Raw genomic sequence first — 19,633 nt, 5'->3', positions numbered from 1 at the left:
CTTTCTGACTCATGTTTTCCAAGTGTTATTTCTCCCTGTAGTAAACTATTGACCAAAAACCTATTGGACAATGCTCATTGCACCTCTTGATTATCTCACTGTTGTCTTATAATTTCAAGTTATTTTTTAATTATTAAATATTCAAAGAAGTGTTTTTTCCCCCCAGATATCGCACTCCAATTTCACCTCTGTGATTCATTTATGTTTAATTTAATTTTTTCTTCTAGTTTTATTGAGATACAATTGACATACAGCATTGTGTAAGTTTAAGAACAACATAATAATTTTACTTACACACAGCATGAAATTATTGCCCAACTAAGTTTACTGAACATCCATTATCTCCTATAGGTACAAAATTAAATAGAAAAATCTTTTCCTTGTGATGAGAACTCTGTGGATTTACTCTGTTAGCAACTTTCATATATAAAATATGGCAATGTTAATTTCATTTATCATGTAAATTACATTCTTCATAATTATTTATCTTATCTTCTCTTTGACTGTCTTCATGAATTCCCCCCTCCCTCTACCCTCCCACACCTGGTAACACAAATCTCATCTCTTTTTCTATGAGTTTGTTTTTGAAGAATAATTGACCTACAACACTATGGTAATTCCTGTTATACAACACAGTGATTTTATATTTCTGTACGTTTCAAAATGATCACCACAATAAGTATAGTTATGATGTGTCACATTACATAGTTATTGACTCTATTTCTCACAGTATACATTTCATAGCCGTAACTCATTTATTTGACAACTGAAGTTTGTACCTTGTAATCTTCCTCACTTATTTCTTTCCTTCCCCTGACCTGGTAACCACCTATTTGATCTCCGTACTTAAAACTCTGTTTCTATTTGTTGTGTTTGATTATTTAATAATTTGTTCTTTTGTTTTGTTTTTAGATTCCACATATAAGTAAAATCATGCAGCATTTGTCTTTGTCTAATTTATTTCACTTATCACAATATTCTATAGACTCATCCATTTTGTCGAAAAGAAAGAGTCCATTTTTTTATGGCTGAGTAATGTTCCATTGTGTATATGTACCACTTCTTTATCCCTTCATCTATTGATGTGCACTTAATGCAGCTGCTATCACTTAATCCTTTAAAAAAATGTTTAACTACACCATGGGCAGGGAAAAGATACTGAAATTGTTGATGAGAATATTTATTGGAAAAAATCTTAATTGGAAATGCATTATGGCAATTTCTGTCAAATATTCAAATGTTCTTACCTTCCAACACAGAATTTCTACCTCCAAGAATTTACACTACAGGTATATACACTTACCTGCAAACAACATATGTAAAAGATTATTGTCTCTTATTTTTAGTTATAGTATTGTTTTTAAGAGCAAGATATTAGAAACAGCTATAGCATGAAATTATTTCCAAAGTATGATGATGAATAAAAGGGTAAAGTATAACCTTACATGCATAAACTGTGATCATTAGTATTTAAAAGGACAGAAGATATTATACATACATATCAGTTCAGATACACATAAGATATCTTTGGAATAATACAAAAAGATTCATAACATTGGCTGCTTTCAGGACAGAGCACTAGATGGGGCAGATGGGCTGAGAGGGAGGCTTTTTGTCATATACCTTCAAATACTTGTTGAGTATTAAATATGAGAATGTGTTGACTATTTGATAAATAGATACATATTTAAACAAAATTTCAAGTAATTTATCTTGACAGTAATTAGGAAACTAAAATAATACTTGGATACTTGAATAATTTTGAGGAAGAATGCACTGTGTATGCCTGAAAATAAGAAGAAATTCCAACTTGTTATGTTATCTCTTTAAAGGAGAAAATTACTTGATATACATGTAAGCATTTATAAAATATTATAAAATATCTCACTATATCTTTTCCAGTTATCTTATTTTGAACATCAGCATTCTCTTTGCCAAGTCACTTTATTTTTTCCTAAGATCGATGCTGTCTTTGCATGACCTCAGAGGTTAGCTGATGGGATTGTTATAAACAAAGAAACAGAAATTTAATAAAGATTTTTTTCTTAATAGCTGTTGAATCTGGTTTACAAATGCTGTACTTTATGGTTTGGAGATCAAAACAACAAAGAGAAACATGTTTGAATATTAAGCTCAGGGGTTCTTTATCTTTTGCAATATACTTTTCAGGGACAATTCACACAAGAATGAAAAAATGTGTTATATTACAAACAATCATAGGTGAATCTAAAAATAATATTCTTTGGAAAATTTTTGTTTAAAAACTTTAAAACTTTCTCTAGTGATGACTAAGAGACTGAGGTAAAAAAATGCAGTGAAGAATTTTTAAAAACAATCATGAAATTAGAGTGAATAAAACAATATTAATAATTACTTTATTATTTTCCATGTTTTAAATATGCATAAATAGTACAATTAGTTTAATATTATCAGTAGACATTTGGCTACCTCTCTTGCATCCCTAAGTATTTATCTGTTCAAATTGACTGAAAAAACATTTCATGATCATCTTATATTTGGTAGGGTAAGATACCTTGAACTTTCCTAAATAAATTTATTTTCAACGTTTTTCAAATCTCAAAGTGAGATTGATTCCTTTTGCTTTGTGCTTTTCTAACTATACATCTTTTAATGGACTGTTTCAGATTTGGACAACTTTTATTCCACGATACTGTAAAGGATCTTGTACCTGCATAGATGGCATAAAAACAGGTAAAATTGCCTTTGAATCACATTATGTTAGATGCATTACAACCCAAGGAGTAGACATAATCCAACACTAAAATCATTTTAATAAAAGCTTAGGTCTCTTTGAGATTTTATTTCCTGCAGTGTCAGGGAGACTACAGAATAAAAGCCTTTCTGTTTCATTAGTAAAGACCACTGTATTATCACAGAGTTTGCAAATTATCCACAGCTACTTCAAATAAATACTCTCTACAGTGCAGCGCTCTTAAAATATTTTGGGTAGTTGAAACAAATCAAATGAACTCATGCACCCATTGAAAAAAGTATGCATGAAAGTTGAAAACACAAACACTACTGTGGCTTATGGAATTTGTAGTTTAATGTAAACAGGGTGGCTGAAATGCTAATCTTTTATTTATTTAAAACAACGAGAGGAAGGTCATGAAAATAATTCACCATACTGATTCTGGCATGTAAGGGAAAAGTGAAGACCCTGTCAGTAAAGAAAGGAATGTAAAGACAAAATTAGTTTGCTGGATTCAGCTTGTGTTGTTTACTGTCATTTTGAAGGTGAGATGGCTCTTTTTCATGAAAGCTAAAATGCTGTTTGTACGCTTTGTTTTATGTGATGCTTATACAGAGGATAAGGATTTAATATAATCTTAAGCCTAAAATTAATATTCATGATGGGTTAAAACCACAAATCTTATGGTGTTTTTAAAGGACACATTTTCTTATATATTGTAAGATCATCGTTTACATGTAAATAAAAATTAAATTAAGTCATTCATTAATTTGATTAGGAATTTCCAACAAAATTTCCCTATTACTTTGGTGGAATTCTTGTACTTAAGGCTTTCAAGTGAAGGTCACATGGGCAAATCTTGTTTTGTCAGGTGGATGGTCTACGATATACAGAGCCTTGATAGAAACCAGCTGCAATGAGCTGACACTGGTTCAGGCGGAAAACTCAGACAGTGCAAACAAATACTATATCTTGGCTCAAAATACTTGCCACATCTGCCAACAATTAGTTCTATATCAGCCCTAGAAAGGGGCAATGAAATACAGGATCGGATTTCAGAGAAAGCAAATAAACAAGGGGCCCTGCATCATTAGTCATCAAATGGTTGTAGAGGTACCCAATACCTAGACTAAAGCTCAGGCTGTCAGTCCTATAGTGTGGCAGATTGTGTTAAGAGAGTTGCAGGGACGTGGCAAGTTGATAGCCTAATCAGACCATTGACTTATGGGTGCCACCCAACAACTGTTTATTATTCTATTAATAGATAGCAAAGACCATCCAGAGAGGTTAGAGCACTAACTTTCAGAAATGGAAGATTTAAAAAGCATTCAGATGTCATCTCCTGAAATTTCTGGTCAAGATTTATGACACAGTTCAAGATGGCAATAGATAAGAGGAAAAAAAAAAGATTTTTTTTCTGCTGTACTACTTTCTCCCAGAAATTCACTTTTCTAATTCTCCTTTTAACCTTCTTTCAATTCTTCAAAGCAATGGGTCTATTCAGGGTTTTTAACTTTTTTGACTCTAAAATGTGACTTTCTAGACATTTTATTCCTGGTATCATGGTTCAATTTTTGGCTTTTTGTGTTTACTTTCTAACCCAAGAATTATTAGTTTCCCCTATATCATACCTGGCTTCCTGGTCTCACAGTCTGCTGAGATGGTCATAATAAAGTGATCTGAGTTAGAAATACAGAAATACTCTATGCCCCTTTAAGTTGGCTATCACTGTTGGCTCTGCATGTCTCAGCACATTGATGGTCAGATACTCTCCTTCCAACCAGAACTGGTGACTTTCTCCTCTTCTTCCCTAAGATGGTGGATACCTGTCTTAGGGAAATGAACTGCTGGATGAAATGGTTCTGTCCAGGGCAATGGGTTTTTCCCACAGAATTTCTCCCATCACTCTGTTCTTTCCAGTAAACATTTCTCTCCCCTTTTCCCTGACTTTTTGTCCATCAGTTTTTCTGGAGAGTTAATCAGCAGATTTACTGCTAAATCTATTCTCTCTCTCGGTTCTTTTTTTCTTTAGCTATGTATCAGATATGTCAGAAATTGAAGGACAAGATACAGGAGACATATATATATATATATATATATATATATATATATATTTATAAATATCTATATATGTATGTAAAAAGAGAGTCATATGTTGCAGAACATTATCTGCATAATGTAGGTAATTGAATTGAGTGGGGGAAAAGATTTATTAAACAAATACTTCTTTTAGATCCAATCGACATTTATACAAGAACATTATTTTAAATATTCATTAGTAATAAAGCATAAAAGTTTGGCTATAGAGTCTCCTCAATATAAAAAGAAGATGGACTTTTCTATTCCTATATTCCACTTGAAAGAATAATTTAATTAAAAGGCAAAGCCGGCAGGAACTTTATAATCTGCATGCAATGCAGGATATTATATAATGACCTTCATTTAAAACCCAAATCATTAAAACTAGTAAGTCTAACTGGTGACAAGGGAGATTTCAACATCAGGCCCAACAGCTTAAAAATATGAATAAAAATCATAGCTTAAATGAATCAGTCCATTGAGAACTTATCGCAAAATAAAATGAGAGAAGAAAAAAGTTACCTAGGCAATGAATCCTTCTGCTGCACTATTTTATCTTTTGACATGTGCTTCTCTTTTCTTCTTCTTTTTTTTCCCCAGAATTTCCTCCTCTTTATAAAATAAACCCAAATCTATTTCCTAGGAAAAAATTATTTTAGACAATTTGGATGCACCAGAGAAAATAATCTTTAGAGGTGGCTAAATCACTTCTTATCCACCCCAGTCCCATTTGTCACATAATCTCCAGAGAAGTGAGCATTTGAAATAAAGTGGAGGAGCTGCAGCCCCATAGAGGAGCAGAGAGAATTGACAACTCACTAATAACAATTTCTGGACATTTTAAAGGAATAAAACACTAGTTAGAAGCTATGAGTTTCTTTTCTGTAACACATATCTTTGTTTTGGCATTGACTTCCTCATATGATATGATTGTTTAACACAGATAGAATTAGGTCAACATTTAAATGGAAACAAAAATAGGTTTTTATTGTTGAAATTGTTTCTAAACCTTGGAGCAAACAAGGTAACTAAGTGAAATTTTTTTTGCGATTATATAATAGTGATACTTCACATTCACCAAATTCTCTTTTCTTACTTTTTTTGCACAATTTTTGTATCTGTTCTTTGTCTGTTTACTGTCTCATGTGAGCCATTAACCCAATTTCCCTCTGTCTCCTCCAGTCCTGAGTTCCCAGGTGGCAAACAATACCAACTTTTCTTCCTCATGATGATTTCCAGAAGTGAACTAAGGAAATCCAGAACATACTGCCTTCTTAGGAAACATGATGCCAGAGTTACTAGAAAAAAGATGAAAAGCAAGTCAAAGTGATTATTTGATGTCATGTAAAAAAAGTTGTCTTCAGTTTATTACAACCTTTAACAATTGAATATGGCCTCGCTCAAAAGCTGAATCTGTTAAATCAATAGAAGGAAGAATAAAATATGTCCTCAACCACTGAATGTATTTATAAGCAATAACCAGTTTGATTAGATTTTAGCATAGATTTACTAGCTGCTCTTGTTACCCAGTAATTTAGTCATGTAATTAGTCAAGTTAATTGTTCAAACAGTTTTGACTAAATAAATCAATTTATAGATATACTGGATATGTGAAAGTAATGTAGTAAAGGCTAGTGAGTAACCTTAGAAAGAAAAGCAAGACAATAGATCCCTTATCTAGGATAGAATGAGTTGACTTAATCAGATCATTGTTCTGTCATTTCATTACCGAAAATAGATTTAGTTATAATAGAAAAATAGTTATGAGGTTAGGAGTCTACAGACCGAGCTGTGTCCTTGGTCATCCTCTTGACTTGGCCATGTTAGACAAAGGATGTGTGTCGTTTCTGGTCCTCATCTTCTCTGTTGTAAAAGTATTATTCTTGTTAGATCATCTTATTCTCACTATATTTGGATATGATGCTAGGTCTGGAATATGTGTCCCAAAGGACAATACAAATATGAAGCTAGATTTTAAGTCACTAAATTTCAATGAATATGTATTATTAATTAATGGTATTGTTATTAGCATTTCATAATGCAGCTAAAACTGGAATATGATTATAACTAAGTGAAATCTGAAGTGATTACCAAACGCACATTTGCTACTACACAGTACATTAATGGAGTTTCTCTTGTTAAAACTAATCCCCATAAAGTATTTTTAATAATGGCCTGGATTTTCAATGACCCTGTTTTACAGCAAAATAATTGAAATTTAAATTAAGCTTATAACAATAATCTTAGGAGATATATATAACAACAATCTATATATCTTTGTTTTACTTGGCATAAAATTAAGCTTTCTTTTAAAAAAAATTAAGTTTCATAGTATATTAAAACATATACAAATGAAACTTTGTTACTTAAGAAATGGGGTGAAATATGTTGTTTAGTAGGTAAATTTAAGATCCTTTTTGGAAAGTAGTTTTCGAATATTGTGTATTTAATTTGGCAGAATAAAAGATAATGAATTTAGTTAGATGTAGTGTTGAATAAATAGAACTGCCATATGACCGAGCAATCCCACTTCTGGGCATACACACCAAGGAAGCCAGATCTGAAAGAGACACGTGCACCCCAATGTTCATCACAGCACTGTTTATAATAGCCAGGACATGGAAGCAACCTAGATGCCCATCAGCAGACGAATGGATAAGGAAGCTGTGGTACATATACACCATGAATAAAGGCTAAAATATCTTAAATGTTTAAGGAGTTCTATAGTGCAGACTATTCTGATAGTTAACTATGTGAAGATTGGCAAAAATTTATCAGACATCTTGTACTGATTTATTTGCATCATTCACGAATTCAACAAATATTTAGTGACAAAACTGTAAGGTGTATATATTAGATAAAGCTTGGAGCTTGGAGATTAATATTCTAGTTTTGTCATTTATTAATTTAACCCAGTAATTTCACTGACCTCACTTTTCTCTACCTTAATCAATAATCTGTAACTCATATGGTTGCTGCAGGGATTAAGAGGAGTAACACATTAAATCAGGACAAAATAAAGTTTGTTGAAGTAAATTATCATTTCCTCTATCCTGTCATACAACAGGTACTGTATTAGGGTGTGAAATGTCATCCCTGCCCTTAAATCTCAAAGGAGTGCATGGGATTATTTATTTTGAGTGTGGAAGAGGAGAGGAGCAGTACAATGATGTCAATAAAGTGAAAATTACTTTGAGAATCCACATTAATTGTGGAGATGGAGAATTCTCTAGATTGAGGTACATTTTGACCTAGATTTTAAAGTAGAAATGAAATTATTCATATCAGAGGGCAGAGAGAGAAATATTACCAGGAAAGAGAAACAGCATGTGAAAGGTACAAAGTTGGGAAAGTAGCTGAAATAATCAGGAAGAAGTGAAAAATTTAGTTTAGCACAGTGTATTTTAGCGGAATGATACAGATAGCACAGAAAATGAGTGTGTACCTATTATAAGATCTTTGTATGGTGATCTAAAGAATTTAAAATTTATCCTTTAGGTTAGCCAAAAACTAAAAGAGATGCTTTTGGCAGGACTAGTTTTGCCTTAAGGGATATTTATGCAATAGAGTGGAGGATGAAAGGACAGGAGTGAGACTCATAACCAAAATATGAAAAAGGAAATTGATGTACAGGCAAGGAGACATTAGCATAGAGGAAGTAGTTTAGAATCCATGAGGATGTCTGGGATAATCTTTGAAGAATAAGTAGAATGGGAGTAGAAAAGGAGTAAAGACAGGATCCTGTGGATGAACAATATTTTAGGAGTTCAAGGATGTGACGTGAAATGAGACAGACTGTCTGGGAAGAAAAACTTGGAAAAAGGCGGATGGGAATTAAACATCTCCATCCTCTGCGACAGGCACAGAGAAGGTAAGTGGTCCCATGGAGGAAAGCAATTTCTTTGCTATTCACCATGCTTATTAATTCACAGATCTGATTTAATTATTGGCACATCAAGAGTGAGGCACAAGGTCTTCAATGACCTAATGAGAAATTAGAAGCTAGGAAAGCTTCAAAGGTTTGCCTAAGATCACACAGCTGCATGAGGAAAGTAGAGCAGAAGGACAGTAAGTTAAGTGAGTTCTTCCATGAGTTTTATTTTCTCTGTAAAGACAGGAACCTGGAAAAAGAGAATTCAGGAATAGGATATATGTTGGGAATAGGCTATCTAGAAAGTGTGAAAGGGACTTTTCCAGAGAAAGTAAAATTGTTGCTGGACCCTGTGGAGGTGGGAAGCTCTGACCTCAAAAGTAGTTCCAATTTTCATAACTCTGGTTTTCTGCAGTAGTTTGCATGCTGAGAGCAGGAACAGAGAATACACTCATGAACTTTGTATTTTACCAGTTTTGCTCTGATGGGGGATTTTCATGGACTCTTTAGATCAAGGTCACAATGTGAAATACTTATAGGAATTTGCTAGGCAACTAAAATTTGAGGCACTTGGCCATTGGCCCCCTGGGAAAGATGGAACTCTGAAGAACTGGAAAGTTAAATAACACTGCAAGTTATTGCTGTGAGAAAGGCTGGGTCACAAGATATAAGATCTTCAAAATTTGCAAAAGAGTACAAAAACACACATTTTAACAAAAAGGCTTATTTTAAAATATTGGCTTTTTTGGAAAAAAAAAAAAAAAAAAAAAAAGTATGCTTCATAAATAACCTCAAGTCCTAGTTTGTGACTTTTAGTTGAAGTGATGCTCCTTGTAAACTTAAAAAAACCTAATCATACATAAAATTCAACAAATGTTTTCAGTTTCACATAGTACATTCATATGTTAGTCTGACCAGAATAAAGTTTTGCCCAAGATTTGGACACCATTCAGAAAATATTTAAAGAAGTTTACTTCATGACTTGACTGTAACCAAACCTGAATCCAGAGACCATTTGGGAGTTGGGATGTCATCATAGTTTCTGTTATGTTTCCTGCATTCTGGTAAATCACATTGAAATGAGAAGACGTAACTAATCAAAATTTTCCCATACTCTGCACAGTGACAGTCTTCTGGGACGCCTAGGGAAAAACACATTTTAAAACAACTGAAATTTTAGCTTGACATTTCTCAAAACTTTTTTCCTATATGAGTAATAAAAAGCTGAATATATTATACAAGATAACACTGAGAGAAGATTAAGAAAATGTTTTTCTCATCTTCTACATGCACGCCCCTTGTGCTATATACTGGAAACACAGAGGTTCCAATCATCTTTCCCTGGGACTTAAAATAGTAGAAAAAGCACAGATCAGAACTGAACATTCTCCAAGTCTTGTCACTTGCATACAAATGTATTCAGATGACATAGCACTACTTAGAGTAAATCTGGAGCAGAAATAACTCTGGCTTCTGACTGATTTTAGTTTCACTCGTTCCTGGTTTAGAGATAATAGATTAGTATTAAATGGAAATAAGTCAAGGTCATGGTTTTTTGGTCATAAGTGAAATTCATCAGCCTCAGCCCTTTTTCCTATATCTCCTCTGACTTCTGCTGAAACTTTTTCTATTCAGATGACTTATGTGGAGAATTGGAGTAGTATTTCTGTAGTAGGCTTCAATATGATATTCACGGTCCTTAGTAAGAAAATTACACTACCTGTCAAATTGATGTTCAAATGCTACCATGCCTTTATGGGGCAGCTTTCCTCTCCTTTGATATTATATGTTTCCAATAGAGCAGACAGATTTGTTTCAAGTTGAGATGAGACATTCATTATTAACTCTAAACGGTTTCATTGGCTGATTAGTTTGCTCTCCAGTCAAGTTCTGAACACTCACATTTCTTTTAACTGTTTTTGATCCACTAATAATTTCTTTTCTAATAGCTTCAATTTTTCCATCTCCCTATGTCTGGAAAGCATTTTTTATTTCCTTATTTAGCAGAGAGAAAATGGCACTTCCTGACTTCATCTTCCCTTTATCTATGAGGGGATAACAATTATAGACTGAGGAGTTTTGTTTTGTTTTGTTTTCTAAGATACATAGGTTTTTGACCAAAAACAACATTTGTGCTTGCCATAAAACATGACTAAAAATCCCTTTTATATAACCTGGAGAAAGACAGTGACATAGATGGTGGGAAAGGGATGTTCTTAAAAGCTTTTTGGGCAACACAATGTCATGCTGTCAGGAAGGGGTGTTCAGGCATCCTCAGGCTGGTGGCAGTGTGGTGATAACTCATGTATGGCAGACAGATCTTTGACCATCTACATTGACCAAGGTTTGAGCTATGGCAGAGGTACGGCCCAGGACAGAAGAACCCAGTTTGATGTAAATAGATGTCAGGCAAGACTAGTGCAGTGAGCTATGAATTCTGTTTGGCAGGGTTCTCTTTACTACCCCTTGATGGTTGTGTGAACTTGGGAATGTTATTAACATTCTGTGACTCAATATACTAATTTGCATAATGATAATATTTGTCACAAAAAAATCCTTAGAAGTGTAATGGTGAGAAACAAAATGTCATTTAAAGTCACAAATATTTATAGATGCTGCTATCTTCTAAGGGCATATACTTTTTTGAAATTTCTGGAAGGAAGTGAGGGACCTGGGAGAACCTGAATCATGAAGAATCCAGAAAATGGCATGTAGGAGGGGTGTAGAAGCTGTGGTCAATGAAAACAAATGAGAGCAAAAAATATGTGCTCAGATTCAGACTTTGATTCCAGGATGCTTCAATTTTACTTTTTATTAGCTCTGTGAACTTTGAGCAAGTTTATTAGGCTTTCTGTACCTCAGTTTCCTCACCCATAAAATGAGAATTATAGTAAAATCTACTTCATAGAATTGCTGTGAAAATTAAATAAATTGATATGGAAAGAGTGGAGATCCATGCTTGGAACATAGTGTTAGATGTGGTGCATAATTTATTTTCTCAAAGTCTAAATTATTAAATTTAGAATGATATCATGGTGATTGGGAGTGGGGAAGGGGATGGTGGTAAGATAAGATGTGAGGGATGGTTTCAACAAGATGGTTCAGAGTAGGTGAACCCTCCTGATCTGGATAAACTCAAAATCCTGTGTTATTTCTAATCTTTTGTCAGATAATGGTTGCACCAAACCATTGAGACACATATGTCAATGACAAAGAATAATTGTCAGAAACAATGCAGCCTGAATCTAGATCTGCACTGGCCAACAGAACATAATATGAACCACAAATACAATTTTAATTTTTGAGAGCCACATTTCAAAAAGTAAAAAGACAAATGACTTTAAATAAATATTTATATAACACCATATACAAAAATTTATGATTTCAATACATGATCAATATAAAAGTTATTAAAAGTATAATTTATATTCTTTTCTATGTGCCAGGTCTTCCAAATCTGGTGTGTGTTTAAATTTACAGCACATTCTCAATTCAGCCTAGGCATATTTTTAGTGTTAGGTAGCCACAAGTGGCTATTGGCTGTTATACTGGACAGCACAGAGCTCAATTAAAGAAGAGAAATACACAGATGTCATTAAATACATAAAAGATCTATTGCTAAATTCTCTCCAGTCAACAGAGCTTTCAGCCCCTACGCACTCATTATTTGGGTTTAAAAGGATACAGTAGACACATTAAGACTACTTTTCTCATCCTTAGAACAGACAAATTCTGAGGTAAGCACCCCATTCTGTTTTCTTCCAGTTACATTTATATACAACTGAGTTGAATTCACTTCAGGCATCAAGGAATGCACATGTTAGTACAAGTAAAGATCTGATAACATTTAAATATGCCTTCACAAATCCAAAGTTGTGGCACAACAGCACTTAAATAAAGTCTTTGTAAATCTGCTTCCCTAAACTTGGGATACTGTGAGAAACTATTAGAAAATTGCAACCTTATCCTCAGAAATTGTACATGTTAAAAGAATGAATATTTAACAAAAGTCTGTCAAGGACCATAAGTACAAAGTAAACACTAAAGATTTTAAACCAAGTAGTAATAAATATTCTTGTGAAAAAAAATCTAGGTTTGCCAAAGACTATTTCTTGTTAAAGAAAGATACTTTATAACATACCCGATTATTTGTTATATGATTTCTGTGCAAATCTTTATAATTGTACAAAGCCCCTTGTCCTTCACTATCTCCTGGAGTTTGCTCCATTGTGGACATGAGTTTGAGCAAACTCCAGAAGATAGTGAAGAACAGGGAAGCCTGGTATGCTACAGTCCACAGGGTCGCAAAGAACTGGACACAATTTAGTGACTGAACAACAATCACCAATCCTAGAAAGTGCCTGTCTAAACTTATCCAAAATCAATCAATCCAAAATTCAATCAATTGAATTTGCTGTTCTACCTAAATAACACTAGATTTTATATCTAAATACCAATAGTTCTCAATACAAATGTGATGATATGTGTATATACAAATTAGTTATAAGAAACTTTTAAAAATATTTAACTGAGCTCCTTTTAGGCAGAAATTATGTTTCAAGAGAATACTGAAGTACAAACATAGGTTATACTATGTAAGATTAGCACCCCAGATAATCAATCAAAATGAGAAATAGGAATAGGTAGTGAGTCACATTATCTGAAAACTACGAGTCCTTTCAGGACAGCCAACCTAAATCCAAAGATTAAGTAACCGATTAAAATCTTACAATTATTATCAGAATCAAGAATAAGCCTATATTTCTTACCTAATCTCCCTAGTGATTTTCCAAGTACGTTATTACTACTCAGTAGAGTGACTAATTTTGAGCAAAGGAGTTGATCATCTGGAAAGTTAAGGAGAAACAGTCATAAACAGTCTCTGTTCAAAACAAATTCAACTGTTTGGTCATTGTTTCTGTTTATTTCTATTTTTATGGAAATGCCTGTTAAATAAGATAACATATATAAAGCCCTTAGCAAAATGCCTGGTCCATAGTTCCCACTTGATAAACTATTATTTTCATCACTGTCAGCCTTGCATTGGACTTTTCTACATCAGAGATGTATGAATGATAATACTCACATGCACAGATCTTCAATCCTGAAGGACAATGCATATCTATTTGTGAAATAATCTAAAGCCCTGTAATGGGTGTCATTAAATCTTGTCTACCTGAGGCAGTATAAATCATTCGGGTAAATGAACCAATTAAAAACCAATTACCAACACTGTCTGATGATGGAAGACTGAGGAATGGAGGGAAAGGCTGATATGGCCTCCCTGAAGCTGGTAGGAAGACTCTACCCCTGAGGTTCCAGGGAATGGATTTGACAAGATGGTTAGATTGTGGCTGTTCTTCTCAGAGGCATTAACTCCTGCGTTTCTTTTAAAAACAAATGCATGCTGGCTAGCTCCAAAAATGAACTGCATTGAGCTAGTGATCCTGTACTTGATGGCTCTCTATTTGATATTTTATTCATTTGATTTGAAATTTACTTGGAGAAAATAACTATCCTTTGAAAATTATCTGAATTTGGGTCTCTGATTTAAGATTCTTCAAATCAGTATAAGCCATATCATTATGACTTCTTTTTCAAGGTGAGAACATTTGTTTAAATCAGATGGGCAGTCTTAATGGAAGCTGAAATCACCATTTCAGTGGCAAATTTATTTGATACAGTTGAGGGAAAATTGAACAGACATTCCGGGGTGGTTATTTTACAATAGGCCAATAATTCATTGCTTCAAATAGATTTTTAATTTTTCATGCATACTTTCAATGGCACAAAACACATTCATATACTAGCAATAAATAAGTATAGAAATCATTTTTGTTTTCATATGTAAGAAAATCAGGTCAATGTTTTCCCTTCATGTATATAAAAAAGAAAACTTTAATCTGCTTTATTATTGATATGTAGTGCTATGCTTTTATCTGTACTTTCTCCATTTCCAGTCATTGTAACATGTTGGCAATAGAAAAACACTGCCTGGGTTTGCCTCCTACATTGGAATTTTCTTCACTTTATACAATTGGATCCTTAATGTGCATGTATTGCCTCTCAACACTGCATTTTATTAGCATCCTAATAATGAAAACAATTCCTCTAAGGCAGTGGCTCTTAATCTTTAACCCACATTGGAATCATCTGGGGTGCTGTTTTAAGGATGTCTCTTTCACTCAGCAGAGGTTTTGACGAGTCCAGGCTGGGGCCCAGGAATGCACACGTTAGCAGTTAGTCATGCTAAGTGTATATGATGCAGATGTCTGATGGTTGTGCTGTGCTGAGCTTAGTCATGTCCAACTCTTTGCATCCTATGGACTGTATAGCCTGCCAGGCTCCTCCATCCATGGAGATTCTTCAGGCAAGAATACTAGAGTGGGTTTCCATTCCCTTCTCCAGGGGATCTTCCTGAGCCAGGTGTCGAGCCCAGGTATCCTGCATTGCAGACATATTCTTTACCATTTGAATCACCAGGGAAGCCCAAGAATACTGGAGTGGGTAGTCTATCCCTTCTCCAGTGGGACTTCCTAACCTAGGAATTGAATCAGAGTCTCCTGCATTGCTGGTGGATTCTTTACCAACTGAGCCGCCAGGGAAGCCCTGTCTGATGGTTATGTATAGAAAACATTGTCCCTAAACAAGTCCATTCCGGCTTAAAGTAGCAAATCTACTTGGTATTTGTTACCCTCTCTGACCACACAGTTTAGATTATCATTCTTGTCTAAATTGGCCACGCCAATCATCCATTATTCAGTGGAGTTGGTCTGGTTGTTGAAAACATGCATTTTGCTCTTACATTGTTTTCACCAGAACTTTCAGTTGCAAGTATAAGAAACCGATTTGAATAAGCTTAAATGCAGAAAGAAATTTATTTGAAAGGTACCAAGATATCTTATATAACCAAATTCAAGAAACTTCAGGACTAATCTCCAGGACGACTGGTCTATCATTGTCTTGCTTTCCTCTTTATGTTGGCCTTACCTTCTTTTGATTCAGACTGACATGGCAGAGTTTGGGAACATGGTAATGAGCCCCTCCAGGTTTATATTTCTTATACATCTAGAAAGTACTGGGTAACATGACCTATGGTCCAAAGTAAAAACCTCCAGAGAAGGGCTCTGACTGGCCTAGTCTGAGTCAGGTGTTCATTTCAGCTTTGATGTATAAGGCCAGTAAGGCCATATTGTTTCCCATTCAAAACACAAGCTTGGACTCGGGGAGGGCTCAAGTGTTTCACAAAAAACTAACAATTCTTCCCTCAGAGAAGAAGTGGACCCTGAGTAGCAATAGATGATCACTGTATTTTTTGCTACATAGGTATGAAAGAGTCCATTGTTTAATAGGTCCCTATTCTTATTGCCTGGATAAAAAGAACTAACATGTAGAGAATGGCCCAAGAAAGACATCTTTCTCCATGTTTTCATACTTCAAAATTCTCTCTTCTGCTCTCCATTTCTAACTCACTCACACTTGCACACACTCATACACACACACTTATGCAGTAATAAATTCAATGATGAATTCTAAAGTTTTCAGTATTCTAAATCCTTATCTGTCTACCTTATTTCTGTCTACCTTATTTCACTTATGTTTTAATTAAAGGTATTGATTAATTTAATTTAACATTCTCTGTCAAAGTTAACTACAAATTTTGACAGAGAATGCTTCTCATTTTCTGTTTAAAAAGTATCTTGAGAAGGATAGTTTTTATAAGCTTCCATCTTTTTATTCTTGTTGAGGTGTAATTGATACATAACATGGCATAAGTTTAAAATGTACAATGTTGTATACATATATAGTAAAATGATTATCACAATAAGGTTACTTAACACATCCATCAACTCATATAGTTATCATTATTTTGCATATTTGATGAGAACTTTTGGGACTATCCTGTTAGCTACTTTCAAGCATACAATAGAGCATTGTTAACTATAGTCACCATGACATGCATTACATCCCCAGAACTTTTTCATTTATAACTGGAAGATTGTACACTTAGACTAGCCTCACACATTTTCCCCACTCCACCCCTGCCCTTGGCAATCAACAGTCTACTTTCTGTTCTATGGGTTTGGATTTTTTTTTTTTTTTTTGTAGATTTCACATATAAGGGAGATCATACATTGTATAGTCTTGTCTCCTTTGTCATAGATTGGTTGCCCATGTGTGTGAGTTTATTTCCAAGCTTTCGATTCTGTTTCATCGTTCTATGTGTCATTAAAAATTATTTATTTATTTATTTATTTTTGATTGTGATGGATGGATCTTCATTACTGTGTGGGCTCTGGTTGCAACAAGCAGGGGCTACTATTGAGTTGTGGTGTTTGGACTTAACATTGAAGTGATGTCTCTTTTTGCAGTGCACAGGCTTTAGGGCATGTGGGCTTCAGTAGTTGAGGCACTTGGACATAGCAGTTGTGGTTCCCAGGCTCTAGAGTACATCAGTAGTTGTGGTGCATAGGCTTAGTTGCTCTGTGGCATGTGGGATCATCCTAGATCAGGGATAGAACCCATATCTTCTGCATTGGAAGGCAGATTCTTTACCATGGAGATACCAGAGCCCCTGTTATGTGTCTTTTTAAATGCCAGTACCATACTCTTTCAGTTACTATAGCTTTGTAGTATATTTGAAGTCAAGAAGTGTGATGACTCCATCTTTGATCTTCTTTTTCAATATTACTTTGGCTATTTAGGGTCTTTTATGGTTCCATATTGGAGAAGGCAATGGCAACCCACTCCAGTACCCTTGCCTGGAGAATCCCATGGGTGAAGGAGCCTGGTGGGCTGCAGTCCATGGGGCCGCTACGAGTCAGACAGGACTGAGCGACTTCACTTTCACTTTTCACCTTCACACCTTAGAGAAGGAAATGGCAACCCACTCCAGTGTTCTTGCCTGGAGAATCCCAGGGACGGGGGAGCCTGGTGGGCTGCCGTCTAAGGGGTCACACAGAGTTGGACACAACTGAAGTGACTTATCAGTAGCAGCAGCATTGTTTCCATATGAATTTTAGAATTTTTTTTTCTATTTTTATAAAAAATAAACTTTGGACTCTTGTTAAGGATTGCATTGAATCTATAGATGGCTTGGAGTAGTATGGACATTTCAATAATATATATTCTTTCAAATCATGAACACAAGATATCTTTCTATTTATCTGTGTCCTCTGTCTTCTTCAAATTCTTTCATCAATGTCTTAGCATTTGCAGTGTAGAGATCTTTCACCTCTGTGGTGAAATTTATTTTTAATTATTTTTATCATTTTTGCTTTTACTATAAATGAAATTATTTTCTTCTTTCTCTAGTTCATTGTTAGTGTATATAAATACAATAGAATTTTGTGTGTTGATTTTGTATTCTGCCACTTTACTAAATTCCTTTATCAGTTATAATAGTTAATTGGTAGAGTCTTTAGGGTTTTCTATTTATAAAGTCATATCATCTGGAAATACAGATATTTTTACTTCTTCCTTTCTGATTTGGATTTTTTATTTTCCTTTTTCTTTCCTGATTTCTCTGGCTAGGACTTCCAGGATTGTGTTGAAAAGAGCGCTAAGAATAATCATACTGGTCTTTTTCCTTATCTTAGAGGAAAATCTTTCAAGTTTCCACCATTGTATGTGATATTAGACTGACAAAAACTGTTTTAGAAGAATGAGTTGCATTGGAAAGTGCTGGACAAATGCTATTTTATGCAAGAAGTCTCTTCGAAGATGATCAGATGGAAACTCAGAGGTAAGAAGAAAAAGAAAACACAATTTTCAGTGTGCTGCTTCTGAATCTCTTGTGAGATTTTTCTTGAATAATACATAATTTAAACTCTAATTTGAATGTTTTTGGAATTTCATAGTTAATTCAATTAAATATATTAAGCCCAAGACGATGCTCATATGTTTGACTGTGTATCCATCATACAGTTTTCTTTTTAAGAATCTCATAATCCTACTTAAGATCTTCTGAATCACTATTCACTATTTTACAATATATTCCACATATTCCCTCCCAACATTTTTATTAACAATTTTCATTGTCTTCATTAGTTCCCCTTTATTTAAACTTTTTGTCTTCATTCTTTTCTAAAGACATTTTAAAATGAGCTCAGTATATCAGCCTCCTTAGTGTAATAATTAATTCTTTGCTTCCTCTCATTTATTAGTTGTCCTATTTTCTCTTCTGTTTCTGTCTTGCCCTGATATATCTGTTACACACTTTTTAATTCTTTTTCTTCTCATAATGTATCAAGTCAATATTTTTATTTGCTTATTTCTATTTGATTTTTTTTTGCTCTTCTATTTGTAAATATCTAAGAGAAGGGGACAACAGAGGATGAGATGACTGGATGGCATCACTGACTCGATGGACATGAGTTTGAGTAAACTCTTGGAGTTGGTATGGACAGGGAGGCCTGGCATGCTGCGATTCATGGAGTTGCACAGAGTTGGACAGGACTGAGCGACTGAACTGGCTGACTGACTGATCCTTTTGTTGGAAGGGGGTGAATGAAAATATATGGTAAAACTTACTATGATATTCTAATTTCTCTTGGTTTCTCTGTATTTTTTTCACAGTGTTTAATTTCTCCTATTATAAAAGTGGTGCTTGGATCCTTTTATTTTGTGGTTTTTCTCGTAGGATGCCAGTTAACCCTATCTATAACTACACAAAATCATTGCTATGTATAAGACTGATTGATATACTAAGAAAGATTGAGTTTTAATTAAAGATAGTATTGCTGGATTGTTTTTGTTTATTTTTTGCTTTTTTTCCCTAAGTGAATCTGTCCCCTTTCCCTGCTCCAATACACAACTTTGTTCTTAACTTGTTGGGGTCTTAATTTAATATCGGAAGATTTATTTTAGATTATAAGACATATATTCAAATATTCACAGTAATTCTAATAAATGACAAAGTACTGTGAAAAGGAGTTTTATATTAGATCTTCTGTGGATCATTTTAATTT

The 19,633-nt window shown here is 34.2% G+C and overlaps 1 long non-coding RNA gene across 1 annotated transcript in view; it reads left to right on the top strand.

Moving 5' to 3' along the window:
• LOC110145315 (uncharacterized) overlaps positions 1-19,410 on the top strand; it is a 29,863-nt gene extending 10,453 nt beyond the window's left edge. The window contains exons 2-4 of the long non-coding RNA XR_002316177.2: positions 2,646-2,712; positions 18,198-18,408; positions 18,982-19,410. This is a non-coding gene — a long non-coding RNA (uncharacterized lncRNA). The remainder of the gene's footprint in view (positions 1-2,645; positions 2,713-18,197; positions 18,409-18,981) is intronic.
• Positions 19,411-19,633: the final 223 nt, after the last annotated feature.

This window comes from Odocoileus virginianus, chromosome 1 (genome assembly GCF_023699985.2).
Source record: "Odocoileus virginianus isolate 20LAN1187 ecotype Illinois chromosome 1, Ovbor_1.2, whole genome shotgun sequence".
Classification (NCBI taxonomy): domain Eukaryota; kingdom Metazoa; phylum Chordata; class Mammalia; order Artiodactyla; family Cervidae; genus Odocoileus; species Odocoileus virginianus.
This window is presented reverse-complemented; position numbering and strand designations above follow the sequence as displayed.